At 43.9% G+C, this 12,473-nt stretch overlaps 1 long non-coding RNA gene across 1 annotated transcript in view; it reads left to right on the plus strand.

Annotated features, from left to right (window-relative positions):
- The window catches only part of LOC110343724, a 42,842-nt gene extending 31,750 nt beyond the window's left edge, over window positions 1-11,092 (plus strand). The window contains exons 2-3 of the long non-coding RNA XR_002386039.2: window positions 6,997-7,110; window positions 10,925-11,092. This is a non-coding gene — a long non-coding RNA (uncharacterized LOC110343724). The remainder of the gene's footprint in view (window positions 1-6,996; window positions 7,111-10,924) is intronic.
- Window positions 11,093-12,473: the final 1,381 nt, after the last annotated feature.

Consider the following 12,473-nt stretch of genomic DNA (forward strand, 5'->3'; position numbering starts at 1 on the left):
GATGAGAGCCTGCACTAGCTCCTCTAGCCCTCAGCTAGTCCTGTTTTACTCGTGGTTTAGAGTTCATCAGCCCAGTCTAATGTTTCCTAAATTACTCTACCTGGGAGTATTATAGCAGAGAAAAGCCAACCCTTTAAGCGGTTTAACCAGAAACAATCCCCCGGAGCTGCTCCTTTTCTCTACCCCTTAATCTTCAAGTTCTCTGGTAGGAATTTTATTTACTTCTGAGACCTCACACAGGCAATGGGTGCGCAAAAGTCATTTTTGTCAAGGATGACTTGGGAGGTTCTAGTTTTGTGCTGGATGCATCTGTAACCTGGGCAGAGCTGACAGGTAGAAAACCCCAACAAGGGAGAGACTGAACACAGGAGAGCATCCCCGGCTGCAGGGTTTCCCACACTCTCTCTGGACCTTTGGAAGACAGAGATGTGAGGACTAAAGAGATTTCCTTAGTGACACATGCATTGTAAGAGTGACCTGGAGTCTGTGTGGTGCCAGACACCTACTGACATTTCAGGTCGTTGTGTGCCAGAACTAAGATTTGTACTGGGGACGTATGGTAAGGTAATACAGAGACAGTTAAAAAAAAAGAGAAAGGCACTTTCAAGAATAGGCGTGGTTTGTTGAGCTGGGAAATAGCACCTGTTCAAAGCTCAGGGCCACAAGTCTCAGGGACCTTTGCAGAGAAGTTAGGGAGGACTCTGCTTTCCCAGGTTCCCAGGTTTGTATTCATACCCCCCCCCTTTCCCGGCATGTTCTGTTGCATGCAGCTCAGATAAGAAATGGTTTCCAGTTCTCCATCAACTGGCTCCTTTCATATGCTAATCTTCATTCCTCTCTCTAGTCTCTACTTTCCTGACACATTTGTTTTACACACACACACACACACACACACACACACACACAGGTACATACAGAGGTAGGGGAGAGAGGGAGATATATACATTTATACAGACACACAAGCATGCTTATAGACAGAGCACATAGTCATATGCATAAACAACATGCACGTGTGTACACACAGGCATAGAGTCCCAACACAGAGGCTCACACAGAGGCACATATGCCCACAGCCATGTGAGTAAATTGTCAGAAAATGGTTTTACTTTCTCCCACTATTTCCTTCCTCATGTTTTATCTCATTTTTCTTCTTTTCCTTGTCTCTCAATGATATTTTAGGCTGATTCCATAGATTTTTAAGACTCTTTTGTGACAACAGAAATCTCTGCCATGTATTTAAATGTCTAGTTCTGTCTTTTCGGATTTTAAAGGTTTAACCCATATTTAAGTTGAAGCTTTCTTTCTTTAGTTCAGGCTTAGCTCTTGCCAGGGACCCCAAGGTGGAAATCACTCCCTTCCTTCCTTCCTTCCTTCCTTTCTTCCTTTCTTCCTTTCTTCCTTCCTTCCTTTCTTACTTTCTTCCCTTCTTTCTTCCTTTCTTCCTTCCTTCCTTTCTTACTTTCTTCCCTTCCTTCCTTCCCTTCCTTCCTTCCTTCTTCCTTCCTCCCTTCCTTCTTCCTTCCTTCCTTCCTTCCTTCCTTCCTTCCTCCTTCCTTCCTTCCTCCTTCCTTCCTTCCTTCCTCCTTCCTTCCTTCTTCCTTCCTTCCTCCTTCCTTCCTTTCTTCCTTCCTCCTTCCTTCCTTCCTTCCTTCCTTACTTTCTTCCCTTCTTCCTTCCTTCCTCCTTCCTTCCTTCCTTCCTTTCTTACTTTCTTCCCTTCTTCCTTCCTTCCTTCTTCCTTCTTCCTTCCTCCTTCCTTCCTCCTTCCTTCCTTCCTTCCTTTCTTACTTTCTTCCCTTCTTCCTTCCTTCCTCCTTCCTTCCTTCCTTTCTTACTTTCTTCCCTTCTTCCTTCCTTCCTTCTTCCTTCTCCCTTCCTTCCTCCTTCCTTCCTTCCTTCCTTCCTTCCTTCCTTCCTTCCTTCCTTCCTTCCTTCCTTTCTTTCCCTTTTGCTCCATGTTTTCCCAAGTTCTGTGGTCCGAGGGCAATTCAAGATTTGAGTCAGGGGTTAGACACTGGACCACTCAGGGACTCAAGGGCTTTCATGGGTAATAGTGGCTACAGCCACTCCAGATGGGATGAGATTCCTGTTAATTGACTGTTCACAAGGTCCTGTTTCTCACTGTCACCAACATGAGCGTTTCTTGCTGTTTTTGATGCAAGATCCATGTCTTTTGTATAGATCCTTGCAACAGCCTTTGAATTCTTACCAACTTGGATGCAGTTGTATCAAGTTATCTAGATCTGGGACACTCATGAACTACCTGTGGCATTTTTGAGTGATGTAGGGACAAGGACACAGCTATTTACTGTCATTCTCAGTAACTGAGGAGTTTCCTTAATCTTTTAGGGACCACAATTCAGGAAACCCAAGATTCATGGATTTGACATACATAGAAAAGAATTTCAGGATGAGCCAATACAAAGCAGAGTTAGGGGTTTGTTGATGGTATTTTAATAAAGATTTTAAACATGGCGATTAAGAAACAGAGAAATTCCAAAGGGATGGTACACCTGACAGCATGGGTGTAGGAATCACCAAGAGTCAGAGTTTATTAGATTTTATGCAAGAATGTTAAGAAAAAGAAGCTGGAAAAAAGAGCAAGGCGTATATCAAAGTGTAGGTGTGTGCGTCTCAAGGGAGGCTCCGCGTTTCATTGTCTTACAATTATCTTATGTAGGATTTTGTGGGGTTGAAGCTATTGTCTTCAAAGGGTTGCTAAGGAGCTTGGATGAGATCACGAAGTGTTTCCCAAGGGGCACTTGACAGGATTATTATTGATAAGGCAAAGCTCTAGATCACAGGATACAGGAAGGTACAATAGTGCCATTATAATTAACGTTAATAGTCTTATTTAAGATTCTCAGAGACTGTTTGGGAGAGGATTGAGGCCCTACCCAAGGTCATGAGCATTTAAGCTGTGATCTCGGCTCATTGCCACTTTAACATATCTTTACATAAAAGAAGTATTATCTATGGGGCCTTGGTAGTAGCTCAGTATATATCCCTGGCATACAAATGGACTTTGGGTGCCCATCCAACAATGAGAGATGCTCTCTCAGCTTGGGCTCTTGGGGGAGGGTCTAGGCCCTACAAGGGAGAGGGACCCGGGATTGACATGTGAAGCAACCTTGTTTCTAATTTAAATTTAAAAATAAAAATTAAAAAAGTATTATCTCTGTGCTTTTTGTCTTCACAGCAAATGCTGATTTCCCTGGAAGTTTTGCTTCTTAGCTGGCCAGAAGCTTCAAGCAAACATCATAGTGGGGGCCTTTTTTTTCTATCTTGAGGGCTCCATAGTTTCCCCTGTCTTTATGTTCTGCATCTTTTCTTCTTTTTCTCTGGAATTATTATTTACATCTATAGATCTATTTGCTCCATCCCCGGAGACTTTCCGCTTCTGTTTCCAAGGTGACAACTAGCTGGCAGACAGATTAACTTGTGCTAAGCTCTCCATTGCCACAAAGACGCATCTCTGAGTAATCCGAACACTCTAAAGCTAAGTAGCAATCAGGATGTTTTTTTTCTGAAGTAAATTGATTTCATACCCAAACTACTGACTTCCACAAGTAAATCTTTTGTTTGTACGCACACACACACACACACACACACACACACACACATACATGCGTGTACAGGTGCAGTTGTATATATCTGCATGCAGAGGCTAGTGGTCAATATCAGTTGTCTTTCCTAAGTCTCATCTGACTTTTTGGCACAGGTTTTCTCAGTGGCCAAGGGATTGATGAGTAGTCTAAGATGGCTCACCATTGAGTCCAAGAAATCAGCCTGCCAATGCTTCCCCAGTGGGGGCATTACAACCATGTACCACTGTGACTGGATATTTTAGATTTCTAATGTTTGTCCTGGAGAATCAAACTTGGATCTTCACACTTGTGTAGTAAGTACCTTATGAAGTGAATTATCTCCCCATCCCAGTTTATGCAGTTTCTAATCATATTATGGTAATGATTGGTTCTCATTATTAATTTTATGGGAATTAAAATCATGGAAACACCCCTTCACGGGATGTCTATAAAGGTGTTTCTAGGGAAGGTTAACTAAACTGGGAAGATCTACCCTAAGTGTGGACAGCACATTTCTGTAGTTAGTGGGTTCCTAAAACCAATGGACAGGGGAACGGTACCTGGCACTTATATTCATTTCTCATTGTTTCTCGACTGTGGGTCAACTGACCAGCCGTCTCGTTCTGTCATCAGGTTCTCCCTGCCATCATGGGATTTATCCTCAGACTGTCACCCAAAATACATCCACTCCCTGCTAAAGTTGCTCTTATCAGATGCTTTGTCCCATCAATGAGAATGATAACTAATACAGTTGTTCATGTAGTCATGTAGATATGATCATGGCAAATATAGCTACTTGGTTTAATGACTTTAATTCCATCGTGGAGCATTCTGAGCCTTCATCATATGGTCAAGGATGGCAGGAGAGTAAATCATGGTCTTACTCAGGCTCTGAGCCTTTCAGCTAACACTGTAGAAAGATTTTACAAACCTCTTGGGTTGGGCATTTGGGGCAAAGACGGACAGCAAGTTGTTGACTCCACCAGTTATCAGTGGCCATGTCCAACTCTCCAGGAAGCTTCGAGCTTATGGGTACAGAAACTGTCCTGGACCATTGGGTTTCAGATTCCCATAACCGGATATTTGTTGTAACAAAGAAAAGCAACGTACAGAAAATCGGCACTGAGAGTTGGGCCACTGCTGTGAGATACCAGACCACACAGTCCCTGGTCCTTCTGCATTGGTCTGTGGGGGGAGAGTAGGGGTTTTTATTTGTTTGTTTTAAGAAGAGTTTAATGGCAGAGTTTTGGTGGCAATTCAAGAGACTGGGGGCATGAGGTTTCAGATCTCATGAAGGGGTCACTTGTGTTTCTATGAGAGAGAGCCTCGCAGCCACCCGCCCACAGACATGTTCTGTGACCACAATTGCATTTAAGGATAGCAGCTGAAATTTGAATTCTCTCTCTTCCCTTTTCTTTTTTCTTTCCTCTGTGCTGGATTTCAGAAATCACACAGGATCAACAGGTATGACTTCTGACTACATTCTCTACTCTATCTCTACCAACCAACAGCCGATTTGCAAAGAGCAGGCTGTGGCCTTTCCATGTTCAGAGTCTGAGTTTCCCTTTTTCATGAAAAAGTATTTTTTTCTTTGTTCTTTACTTTTTCTTAATTGGGTTTTGAGACTGAGCCTGAATTTCCCAGAAATGAAGGGAATTAAGGCCAAGCAGGAGGTGGTGATAATGAGGAACCTCATAGAGAAGGAAAGAAATTCGTGTGTGGGGTTGTGCACGATGCCAGCTCTGCCAGAGACTTCAAAGGCTGTACCCTCATGCCGACTTGTCATAGTCCATGCAGATTAGCTCCTTAGAGACCTGTGAACAGTCGTCTTTGCCTCCAGGACCTGACAGCTTTCTTTATGGAGTCTCAGAGTCATTAGATCAAAAGATGATGACCAACTCACCCAGCCAGCTGAGGGCCGAGGGTGGCATGTTCTGTGTGTGTGTGTGTGTGTGTGTGTGTGTGTGTGTGAGCACACTTGTGCATGTATGCGCACATGCACAGGCACCCATGTATGTTTATGTGTATGCTTGTGCGCACAGCTTTATAAAGGGCCCTGTCAGGCAGGTACATATTTGACAAAAGAATGCTGGGTTATCATAGTTTTTCAAGGACAATCACACATCATGGGAATCCAGAGTCAAATTGCGTCTGACACTTTATTTAAAGTCTAGGACATCTTGATGTTCAGCCCGAGTACACTAGTGCTAAAATGAAGGCTGCTCCATTTGAGAGTCGCCGTTTCTATTCCTGTCTCACCCGCATGAGTGCTGGGCAAGCACTGAGAGTCTTTTTCATCGCGATGACTCACTGAGAGCTCTCCCGCTGACATGATTCCAACTCCACCTTCTCTTCTCTCGAACAATGTGAAGGGCGCATCTGGAGGGTTTGGAAGCTGAATCGCAGATGGTACTCTGTAAAGCGCTGGTTAAGAAAGTTTACGTGGATTCTCAAGCAGGTTGACGAGATGTGGAAGGTTTTGTTTGTGTATGAGCAGGAGATTTGCGTAAGCATGACGTGATCAGTCAAACAGCAGTTCCTCTAGGCGCAGCAGAGTGGCTCAGGGCACTGGGCAGCCCGAGGTTAACTCTCAGAGGCAGTGACTCCCCACATCTCTCTCCTCTCTGTGAGGATTTTGTACTTCCCAGGTAGGTTTAAGAAGGAGAGCAGGGAAAAGGAAACTGCACAAGAGGATGGCTGGCTTATACCAATGTTTGCCTGATAATGTGGAAATAATGTATTCCCTACAACAAGATAAAATTAGGTGTAGCGCATCATCTGGTAGTTTATTAGATACTTTGTTCACTGCTGTCATCGAATCCCCGACAAGAGGCAGTCTAAGGGAAGAAAGGACTTACTTGACTCACGGTTTGAGGAGATCTAGGCCGCTGTGTGTGGAAGGGGTGCCAGTCTGAGATTTCCATTGTCACAGACCATGGAGCTTGGAGGCAACAATAAGCAGAGCAAGGCTGTAAACTCAGAACACACTCCCCAGCTGGATCCCACCTCCAAAGGTTCCTCTGGTGAGGCGGTGGTGGCGCACGCCTTTAATCCCAGCACTCGGGAGGCAGAGGCAGGCGGATCTCTGTGAGTTCGAGGTCAGCCTGGTCTAAAGAGCGAGTTCCAGTACTGCTACACAGAATCCCTGTCTTAAAAAAAAGAGAGAGAGAGACAAAAATATATATCCCAAAACAGCACCAATGGCTATAGCCAAAATTTTCAAACACATGATTCAGTGAAGGCCGCGTCACACTATATCATGCGCGTACATAGATTATCGATAAAGAAATACGAGATAATAACTTTTTGAAATTTTTATGGCATACGCAGTCACAGATGTCAGGAGATAACCAGCGAATAGCTTGAACTGATTGGTATTGCTATTAATTTTTTTCTTTTTTTGTCTCAGGAACTCAGGAGCAGCATCTTGTGATCGGCACCTAGGGACTTCCAGCCTGTAGCTGATGGCCTCTGCCCTTATTCTATAATCACACGGAGGAGTAAGAGCATGCTGCATGGCCAAGTGAGTTGCCGAAAGCCGCGAGTCTGCTCACGCCTTTGAATGTCATTTGCTTGTGCTAGGTTGCCATGCACCAGGGGTCAGCGATAGGGGGCACTGGGAAGACTGGGGACTGAGGGAGTAACAGATAAAAAGGCGCAGTCAGGCTTGAGGCTGAGGGGCACCAAGGGCAGCAAGGGTCATGCAGGCCGAGGAAGGCAGGGAGCTCATGGGGCTTCAATTTACATCACATATGAAACCTAACGGTAGACCCTAAGCAGGTTGTCATGGTCAAGGCTTCTTCAAGGATGGGACAGGCACCTTATTCCCTCCAATGTGGGCTGTTGTTCACTTCCCTGCCCCAAGGGATACGTTTTGTTATAAAATAGTACCCATGTGATGTCACAACCAGATGTCACAGTCCAGCAGAGGTGCACGGTGAGATCTTACAACAGGAAAAAAAAGACCTGGAGCAGCCGTTGCTGGCCTGCCGTGTTCATAGCGCTGGTACCTTGACACACACCCACATGTGCGTCCCGAAGCACTTAGAGCAACGTAGGAGTCTATTGCAGTGCCACCCGGAGCCTGCTATCTGACCTTGTGCCCATGTCTGCCTCCCACTACTCTGAACTGTTAACTCATCAACTATTGTCGCCGATGATGTGTCATGTGAATGTATGTGGCTTTCACAGTGACCTCCTCCAGCATCCATTCAGGACCATACCTATGCAGGTCGCCGATGATGTGTCATGTGAATGTATGTGGCTTTCACAGTGACCTCCTCCAGCATCCATTCAGGACCATACCTATGCAGGTCGCCGATGATGTGTCATGTGAATGTATGTGGCTTTCACAGTGACCTCCTCCAGTATCCATTCAGGACCATACCTATGCAGGTCGCCGATGATGTGTCATGTGAATGTAAGTGGCTTTCACAGTGACCTCCAGTATCCATTCAGGACCATACCTATGCAGGTCGCCGATGATGTGTCATGTGAATGTATGTGGCTTTCACAGTGACCTCCTCCAGTATCCATTCAGGACCATACCTATGCAGGTCGCCGATGATGTGTCATGTGAATGTAAGTGGCTTTCACAGTGACCTCCAGTATCCATTCAGGACCATACCTATGCAGGTCGCCGATGATGTGTCATGTGAATGTATGTGGCTTTCACAGTGACCTCCAGCATCCATTCAGGACCATACCTATGCAGGCTGTGTGTTTCCTAGACACAGGTGGGTTGCAGCTGGCTTATACCACACACGAGAGCATACTATTAAGTTTTTAAGAATTGTATGGCTTGGTATAACATAGCTAGCTTTAATCTGCCATGGTGGGAATACTTACAGCGCGGAAGTCAGCAGATACTGTAATTTGGATCTGTCTGTCACTGAGAAGGCAGTGACATGTTGCCAGTGTGCTATGCTCCAGCCCCTCATTGCCACGCAGTACCATTCTTGCTTCTGTTCATGATCTCAACCTGCTAATCGGTTGTGGCATTGCTGAGTTCATGCTTCTTTTATTTTTTACATGTGTTCCATGTACTAAAAAATACATCGAAAAGCTTAAGGATTTGGGTTAAGCATCTCTGGCTGGTTTTGGTGATTTTAGATAATGGAGTAAGTATTCCAGGATAGGAATGCCATGCCAAGCTGCACAAACCATTCACCTACTGCTATGGACACCAGTTCAAGGTCTTACCTGAGATAGTTAACTCTGTTAGAATTTCTAATGTATGTTTGAAACCCCACATTCTTTCTGTGTGTGTGTGTGTGTGTGTGTGTGTGTGTGTGTGTGTGTGTGTGTGTGTTAGCTGGTATTCCTGTGCAGAGAGGTTTCCCTCACTGGATGGACTGACTACTTTGTTATTCTGAAGAACATGCCAGAAAGGTAGGAAGATGGCTGAAGTTTTCCTACCATTTCAAAGGAGTTTTTTTTTCCACACCTACCTCAGATACTTACAAGTGAGATCTGTTAGGTTTTCTTTTTAAAACATCATGATGGACTCATTGGCTTTTTCTTAATTCAACTCTTTCAGTCCACTAGACCCATTATTCTTTTTGAAGTTCAAATGGTCATAACTCGGTCCATGGTAATTTCCCCACACTGGCTTCTAAGGTATGTCAGTGCAACCTCCCTGGCTTTCTGCCCCAAGAAGCTGCAACCTCAGTTTGCTCCTTTCCTTTCTGAGAATTGCAGTCATCACTATCAGTCTTTTCTCAAGGGGACTTTAGTTTTGTTTATTATGGGGAGCTGAAATATCCTCCCAGAAAACTAAGGATGTACACTCATGCTTTTTTTTTTTCTTTTTTTGGTTTTTACAAGACAGGGTTTCTCTGTTTTGGAGGCTGTCAGTCCAGCCTGGCCTCGAACTCACAGAGATCCGCCTGCTTCTGCCTCCCGAGTGCTGGGATTAAAGGCGTGCGCCACCAACGCCCGGCACACTCATGCTAAACTTTACATCATTTCTAGAGTTTTCCATTACACAACATTTATAAATAGAAATGTAAATTTATATTAAAATATCTTCACCTTAAATTTTTGTATTTGTGAATGATTTTTTACAGAAAATTTGGTTTCCTAACATCATAAAATTATATACATCTATAAAGCACTGTATATGTATATAATTGTTTGAAATTACTATGTAAGTTTTATAAAACTTATGAAAGAGGTTTGTGTATTGTGTACTCTTTCCTGCCAGCTGCCTGGGTTCTGCCGCTGTCTCAGCCCGCAAATAACACATGAGAGACTATATTATGATGCTGTTTTCTGTTTACTATGGTTTCTTAATAACCAGCTCTGACTTAACTATTAACCCATAATTACTAATATATATTTTTATAAGGTCTTATCTTACTGAGAACACCAGACTTGTGTCCTCTCCTGACTCTACTTTAGACTACATTTCCCAGAATCCTCCTCAACTCCTAGTCCCACCTGTCTTGCTTCCCTATTGACCAGCAGTGCTTTATTTATCAACCATTAGGACAAACATATACACAGAAGGGCTTCCCCCATCAGGTTTTTTTCTCCCTGTGGTTCTTTCTGGCCACAAAATAGTTTAGATTACATATCGATAGTCAAAACTTTTGCGTGGAAATTTTCAGTTACAATTTAATAGAGATGGTGTTCATTTCTTTCAACTCAGATTGTTTTATGTAGTTTATTTTTTAAAACCAATACATTATTCAAAAATTATAGAATGTATGCACATAAAAGTCTTGCTTTGAAAGTTTCTCACTCAATAGCTTTGTGTAATTATTTATTTTGTTTACACTTATAATATCTTCTCATATAATATATGCATGTCAGTAATGTATCTGTTTATCATTTATCACTTGTTTATTTATATATAAAGCATTTGTTTATCATCTTTATCTATTTATCACCTCTCTGTCTATTTTTTAATCTTCTGTCATCAAGCTATCATCTGTTTTAAATGCCAGTCATCATCATCATCATCTATCATCTCTCTCTCTCTCTTGCTCTCGCTCTCTCTCTCTGTCTATCATTTATCTTCTGTATACCCATCTATCATTTACCTACCTATCCATTTACCTACCTTTACATGTCTTACAAGTCTTCTTTTTTGCTCTTTTATAGTAGTTTTGGGGAATCTGTTCACATCAATACATTAATTTTTTTTCATTGATTTTTCACTTCCACTAAAGGCTTCTACTGAATCTGTACCATTGCTTGGGTTCTTCCCATTTTTGCCTTTTCACAGCGCACGGCTGTGTATTAAATATTATCCCATGTCCAGCTGTGTATAAGGTGCTATCCAACAGTGGAGTTGTCGGGCGGAAGGGCGAATGCCTTTGTCTGTTTCCTAGGTACCGCCTCCCTCTTCTTCAGTGCTGCTGTGCTACCCCACTCAACACATGACCTGCGAGCCCGCGTCTGACCATGAGCTTTATCACAGATGGTGCTGTGAGACTGGAGGTGAGCAATGTCCCAGCATGCACTCATCTTTCCTTTTCCTTTGTCTTTTTCTGTGTGTATTTGCCTTTGTGTGTGTGTGTGTGTGTGTGTGTGTGTGTGTGTGTGTGTGTGTGTGTGTGTCTGTGTTGTGAAGGAAAGAGGCCAGTGTCCGGTGTCTTTCTCCGTTGCTCTCCACCTTACTCTGAGACTGGCTGACCAGTGAGCCTCAGAGATCTCCCCGTCTCTACCCCCACAATGCTGGGGTTTCAGATGCACGCTTCCACGCTGAGCATCAGACGCGGCCCCACTTTCGTTCAGAAAGCACCTTATGAGCTGAGCTGAGCCCTCCCCCCGCCCCGCCCTCACTTGCATTTCTTCTCATGTATATGTGGTGCTGAAAGCCGTTTTTACGTGTTTGAAGGAAGATTCTGTATTATTATTTCTGTTTCATTCGCCTTTGTTCCTTTGCGACGGGGCTTCATTGGGTAGCCCCCGCCAGCCTTGCATGCTACCACGGCGTTCTTAGTGCTAGGATTGCAGGGGTGCACACCCTGCCTGGATTGGTACTGTGCTGCCCATTGTAGTCTGCGTTTCCAGTCTCGCTTGTGATGGACTTCTGGGAACCCTGTACTTCCAGGCCGAATTCTCGCGTGGTTGCGATCTCCCTTCACCTTGTCGGTGGTGCTTCTTGCTCCACAGACTTTTTCATTTCCACGTGTTCACATTTTCTTCCGTGGGCTGGGGTTTTAGTGATATAAGAGTGTTATGAGAGTAATATTACAAGGGCTCTGTGGTATTAAGGGGATTTGCTTTGCATAATTTAATTATATTTGTGCTTAGATATTTGATATATTTAGATTGCTTTTTTCAGTGTTGCTTGACATGTGATTTACACCCTGCTGATATTTTCACTGGCTTGTTTATCATACGCACTATGCCTGTGCCACCTCTTTGTTTCTTATATGTTAGCTCCTCTGCACCCTCTTTCTCTGTCCCTTCACCCCACCTCTCTTTTAAGGCCCCGAGTGAATCCCACCTTCATTAATGATGTAATTGACAACAGAGACAGTGACTGCCCATGAAACTGTGCATCTCACGTGGCTACTGGCATCATGGGTTTGAGTCAGACTCACTGATGTGTATTCCTGGTTGATGCCCATATAACATACCTAACAAATGAGAAACCTCCTAAAAGCAGGGGTCATATTTTATTTGTCTGTGTGCCTCTCAGCATCTGACAGAGCACCGGACTCTGTGCTGTCGAGACTTCTGCCATTTGCTACGCTTTCACGGGTAAGAAGCATCCTCCCTTGGTTCTTTCTAGTCTTCTGAGGAGTCTTCTAGTGCATTGCCTAGGGAAAAAAGAACTCATTGAATTGAAACTAGAGTGGTTCTTCAGCGTGAACAGAAACGAGCAGGAGGGTAGCAGGTGGGAACTGCAATCGGGACAGTCATCCAGCT

The sequence above is a fragment of the Mesocricetus auratus genome, unplaced genomic scaffold (assembly GCF_017639785.1).
Source record: "Mesocricetus auratus isolate SY011 unplaced genomic scaffold, BCM_Maur_2.0 Super-Scaffold_100015, whole genome shotgun sequence".
NCBI classification, from domain to species: domain Eukaryota; kingdom Metazoa; phylum Chordata; class Mammalia; order Rodentia; family Cricetidae; genus Mesocricetus; species Mesocricetus auratus.